At 42.9% G+C, this 6,000-nt stretch overlaps 1 protein-coding gene across 2 annotated transcripts in view; it reads left to right on the top strand.

Moving 5' to 3' along the window:
• The first annotated feature begins 1,097 nt into the window (after window positions 1–1,097).
• The window catches only part of DMTF1 (cyclin D binding myb like transcription factor 1), a 51,229-nt gene continuing 46,326 nt past the window's right edge, over window positions 1,098–6,000 (top strand). For both annotated transcript variants that reach the window (XM_088833844.1, XM_055420623.2), the window contains exons 1-2: window positions 1,098–1,235; window positions 3,017–3,157. The gene's annotated coding sequence lies outside the window, so the exon portion shown is untranslated. The remainder of the gene's footprint in view (window positions 1,236–3,016; window positions 3,158–6,000) is intronic.

The following is a 6,000-nucleotide window of genomic DNA, read 5'->3' as shown; positions in this document are numbered from 1 at the left end:
TGTTGACTTGATTAGTTAAGTTCAATTCAAGACGTATATATTCACATCTTGACAGCCTTCGTTTGACCTTTACAACTGATGCTGACCACATTCCCACTGTGATCATGTAGTGAGAGTCTACAAATACTTACTGGACGCAAGAAATTTCTCAAATCTCATTTCTGAACTCCTCTCATCTCCCTAGTGAGAGAAAGCAGCGCAGAATAAGTCAGTTTTATAAACAAATAAAATGAGGTCAGAATCACAGAAAGAGTTCTAACAGGGTTCCGACCACTCATCTTCAAAACTCTTTCAAAACAAAAATTTCTGCCGGGGCGGTTCTCTGACAGGTTCATGACTCTGGGAGCCGGGCCGAGTATTTCTCTTCCTGAGAGCTCCCCGGGTAACGAGCATCCAGCCTGTCAGGGCCGGGCTTTGTAAGGCCTACTGTGCATTGCAGACCACCATCTTCCTACACTCACAGAGCACACATTTCACGAAGAATTGCATCACATGCTCAACAGGTAACACGTCTACGCCCCTACAGCAGGGCAGACCCAGTCAGAAGAGCCACACACACAATTTGCGGCCTTCCTGTGCATCCAGATCCCGCTTTCAAGCCGTTCCACAGGGCGGCTCCCTCCGTTCTGTGGCCCTGCTGCTGCTAAGTCGCATCAGTCGTGTCCGACTCTGTGCGACCCCAAAGATGGCAGCCCAGCAGGCTCCTCTGTCCCTGGGATTCTCCAGGCAAGAATACTGGAGTGGGTTGCCATTTCCTTCTCCAATCCATGAAAGTGAAAAGCCCTAGGTAATTACTAAAGTCGGCTCGCGAGGGCCAACGGTCCCCGGGCCGAAAGGATCACAGCTGCGCCGAAGAAAGACGGCCCTCCTACACAGTATCAGTAACGGGGACGTCAGGACTTAAATTTCCTAGTATGAAGTAAAGAAAACAGTAGAAACAACCCCTACTCTGACAGAGACCGAAGCTCCAATATCCAGAGACCCTTTTTGGCGCGCCGACTTGGCCGGAAGTGACGCAACAGCCGGCGCGCAGGGCCAACCCCAGGGAGAGGAGGCCGGGCGGGGGAGCGTGCGGGGATTGGGGGCGGGGCGCGGCCGTAGCTCCGTTTCCGGTGGCTCGTCGCGCTCGCTCACTCCAGCTGCAGCCACTCTTGCCCGTGGCTGCTTCCTCCATCCTGGTATTTTTTGGAGCCTCCATCCTGGTTCTTCCAAAGTGCCCGGACCCAAAACAGGAAGTAAGTGCGATAGAACCTTCAGGTCCCAACCGCCGCCAGGGCCGCTCCGCCCAGTGGAGTCTGTCCGGCCCCCTTGTTGCCCGCCTGCTCCCGCCGGCCGGCACCAGCTGCCGGCGCTCTGGCACCGCGGGCGGGGTCGGAGCTGGGCCTTCGTGACGCCGAAGCTGCCGTTCCCGCAAGCTCAGGCCAGGGCCTCCTTTTCGGGGCCGGGCTTACGGCGGTGGCGTGGGCTGCAGAACAGCGTAGCGACTTGCCGCCGAGGCACAGCTAGCGATCCGGCGGGGGCGGAAAATGGCGGCTTCTGAGGAGCTAAATGGCGCCGGGACCCCTGGGGGTGGGGTGGGCCGAGAGCTTGGCTAGAGAATCGGGCCCGGGAACACGGAAAGTAAGGACGCCTTCCTAGCTTTCTCGGGGGCCGGGGTGGGGGTTCCTTTATTATGTTTTTGTTACCTTTTCGGGGTTTTTTGGTCCAGTGGAAGAGAGATGGGCTTGGATGAGATTGAGAGAATTGGGGTGCGTCTCGCCCCACCCCACCTCGTTTTTTCCTCGTACCTTTTTGTGTCTTCAAATATCCCATCTTTTGGGGTTCTCTCTCGCTCGGCTGTTGATGGCCCAGGCGGAGGGAATCGGAGTTGCTGGCCGAACAACTCAGGTTGTCAGCCTGATTCTTTTAGAAAAGGGAAAGATGGGACCTGGAGTGCGGGAAGACAACCCTAAACCAACGGAAAACAGGAAAATGCGCCTGCAGAATAGGAACTGTGTTTTGCCGAGATTCGAGGAAGTTTTTAAAATTTGTAATCTTCGTCCTTTGAAATAGACTTTGAGAATCTTAAGTGTATCTGCGGCGTAGATTTGAGGGTAGAAGTGACGAAATGCCGTTCTATGCAGTTGAATGATACAGCATATGTTTTTAGAATAAAAATAATTTGGTGTGAATAAGGAGAGGTGATAAGTCTATGAAATGTAAAAGGACTCCGTTTCCCTGATTGAATTTAGAAATTCAAATCCAATGGCTATTTTCTCGTAACTTTGATTCATCGTTGTGCACCTTCTTTCTGACAGTAGGTGAGGCTACTCGTTGGGACATTTGACAAAATGCGAATTCTGTAGGATTACTTTCTAATATTCAGTATTTTAAACTTAGAGTAATACCAATTGGAGTTTTATCTTCACTGGTTTTACCTTTGCTTCGAATTCACAAAAGACAACCATTTATAGCTTTTAAACTCGTTGAAGTAAAACATTCTTTCATTGTATTAAAAGTTTTACAATCAGAAAATTTTTTAGTGAAGGATTTTCGTGCTTTCCCATTACTTCAGATTTTTTTCTTTTGAGCTGTGGTCTTAAATTTGTGTTTCAAATAATTATCAGCAGCAGCATTTTAAAAATATTTAGTGATGTGTATAGTTTATCATCACTTAAACGTTTAAAAACTGTGGTGATGTTACACCAAAAACTTAGCTTTTTTACTGTGATACTGTAGTGGTAAAATTCATTTATTAGGTTAAGATTTAGAGACTTAGTTAAGGTTCAGGAAAATATTGTTTACGTTCCTTATCGTTACAAAAGTTGTCAGACTGTAAAATTTGGTGTGAAAATCAAGTTTTTTCCCTTCATTCACAAGGGACAAAAAAAGAGCTTGATTCTTTATGAAATTATGTGTTATGAAGAAAAAATGCATTTCTTGTTTTGTGATAATATTATTTTAACCCCCATATACTAAGTACTTTTATGTGCCACCAAACGAGCTAATTTTTTTTTTTTTTTTTTTACTATTTTAGTTGATAGGCTCACCCCAAAATATGCTTTTTGGGACTGATCTAGAACCAGCATTTTCTCCGTGAATCTCTTTAATTGATTGCAGTTGAGCTAGATGGTGGAGCCAAAATGCTATTGCCCTGTCTTCATCAACAGTTAAATCAGTAAGTACTGGGCATTGCATACTTATATAGAACTTTTAAGTCCATAGTTTAAGCAATTATATAAATAAATATATGCTATATAAACATCTGAGTGTTCAGGTTTTAGAATTATTTGAAGGGAAGCAATCACAAAAGAATATTGGGGTTAGAATTTGAGCTTTGAAAGCATAATATGGCTGGGAAATGGTTACTGGTGGAGAATTCTATCCCCTCCCCAAAAAAGGTAGTTGTCCTCTTTATAGTCTTCCCCCCGCTCCCCCAAGTTTTCTTCTTTTTACAGGCTTTTTTAAGATGAAGAGAAGTTATCTCATTTCACCCCCACCGCAGCAGGAGAGAGAAGTATAATTGTAAGGTTAGCTAGACGTTAGTAGTTAATATTGAAGTAAAAACAACAAAAGTAGACCCTAATCTTTCCCGCATGTTTACCTCTCTGCTCACTTTATCTAACTATAGACCCTAATTTTCATTAATGTTGTAATAAACATGTTTCCTGAAAATAATATTGTTTTAAAGTTGTTTTCTTCATGCTCCATTAAGAACATTGGCTTAAGTTAATATTTGTGACAGTGAATCAGTTAATGTGAACCCAGTGTCTGGGAAGTTATAGCCTGGTACATAGATGTTAAAATTTTGAGGGGATTGGGAAATGTGTCTTCTTGTAAAAACGTCAAAACTTTAAAACAGTAATTAGGAAGAGTTCCAGTTTTTTAATATCATACGTAGCTTATGTTTGGAGAAGGCAACGGCAACCCACTCCAGTACTCCTGCCTGGAAAATCCTGTGGACAGGGGAGCCTGGTGGGCTGCCATCTATGGGATCGCACAGAGTTGAACACGACTGAAGAGACGCAGCAGCAGCAGCATTAGCCTGCTTTCTCAAAATGGGATTTTCTTTTTTAATAGTTTTCTCTTAACATCATCATTTTTAGCACTTATTCCCCCCTCATATAAGAGGATTCCTTAGGAATTGGTATGCTTCTAAATGCTTTGAGTTCCAAAGCCTTTTCTGTCCTCAAATGATATGCAGTGACCTGAGAAAATGAAAAACCTATTGCCAAGAGTCTTAAGTAAGATTAATAACATACAGAGTTACGAAATGTATGTGGTATTTGTTTGCTTTCCTATTTTTTTCTCCTTTTTTTTTACTTTTGTGAAGAGGATGCTTGTAATAGAAGTCACACATATGTTTTGTTTTTGTTTTGATTTCAGAAAGGTAAATGGTAAACTTAAAGAAGGAGCCTGATTATCGTGTCTTTTTCAAGTTTATGGAAAGATCCCATTCCATGACTGAATAGCAGAAAGTTGTCATGAGAAAGCACACTGGAGAGCCCTTTATGAGCAATTTAACTTGTTTTTCTTGTTTGTTTGTTTGGTGGGTATGTGGGAGGGATGTTAACCTTATCCCATTTTTTTAAGCTGTTGTTTTAGTTGTGTGCACCCTGTTGTCAGGCCATTCTTTCAAGCACCTGGTTGTCAGAATCTTTTTTGACCATTAGGTATTAATGCAGCAAATGAAATGCTTATTAGACTTATTTACTACCCACGTAGGTTTGTATCTGTTGAAGAAGTGTGGTTTAAAAATCAGCTTCAGTGTATTGATTTACTTAATCTCAGTGAAAGCAGAAGTCCATGGAATTCTCCAGGCCAGAATACTGCAGTGGGTAGCCTTTCCCTTCTCCAGGGGATCTTTCCAACTGAGGGATCAAACGTAGGTCCTCCCGCATTGCATGTGGATTCTTTACCAGGTGAGCCACAAGGGAAGCCCAAAACTGACTCTGCAACCCATGGACTAACACTCCAGGCTTGTCTGTTCATGGGGATTCTTCAGGCAAGAATGCTGAAGTGGGTTGCCATGCCCTCCAGGGAATCTTCCCAACCCAGGGATTAAACCCAGGTCTCCTTCATTGCAGGCAGACTCTACCCTCTCAGCCACCAGGGAAGCCTGAAAGTTACTCAGCCGTGTCCGGTTCTTTTCAACCCCATGGAATTCTCCAAGCCAGAATACTGGAGTGGGTACCTTTCCCTTCTCTAGGAGATCTTCCCAACCCAGGGATTGAACCCAGGTCTCCTGCATTACAGACGGATTCTTTACCAGCTGAGCCACAATATTTAGTATTCTTGCCTGGAGAATCCCCATGGACAGAGAAACCTGGAGGATTAGATATTTATATTTAGATACACTCTAAAAGTGATAATTTAATGTACTCCCTTTAAAGAGCTTCTCATGATGCTTTACATAAAGGGCTCAGTTTTGAATGGACGAAATCTTAAAATGTAGCCAAATACGCATTATATTAGCTCTTAAATCATGCACTGGGTGAAAGACACTTTTGCTTTTTAATAAACGGTACAATTATATTGCCACACGCGGTAGATGAAATGATTACTACCAAGTAATTTACTTTAATAATGTCACTGTTTCCAGTGGTTGATAATTGAAGTCAACATCTTAAACAATTAATGCCTATTATAATAAATCCCAGTAATATCTTTATTGACATTTTATGGTATATAGTCGTATTACCTTAAAACAAAGCCATAATGAACATTAGTTAGCTACCGTAATTCAGTATGCCTTATGTTCATTTACAGCTCTGCTTCTCACACTTTCCACAAAGTATAAAGAACAAATCCCCAGGGGCCTGGGACTGTAGTTCAAAGCACTCAACGTTAACCATGAAGTGTTCCCCATTCCTATTTTTAATAAAATCATTATTTAAGATGTCATTCTGTGGTTTTGTCTGTTTTCTGACATCCTTCTATGTAGCTGTGTTCGGGATGTAGGAATTTGTTACCTATTCTCTTCCACTAAGACTTTCTATTTAGCAGATTTTTCATTCTTTC

The sequence above is a fragment of the Moschus berezovskii genome, chromosome 3 (assembly GCF_049115385.1).
Source record: "Moschus berezovskii isolate FMDL1 chromosome 3, NW_MosBer_1.0, whole genome shotgun sequence".
Classification (NCBI taxonomy): Eukaryota; Metazoa; Chordata; class Mammalia; order Artiodactyla; family Moschidae; genus Moschus; species Moschus berezovskii.
This window is presented reverse-complemented; position numbering and strand designations above follow the sequence as displayed.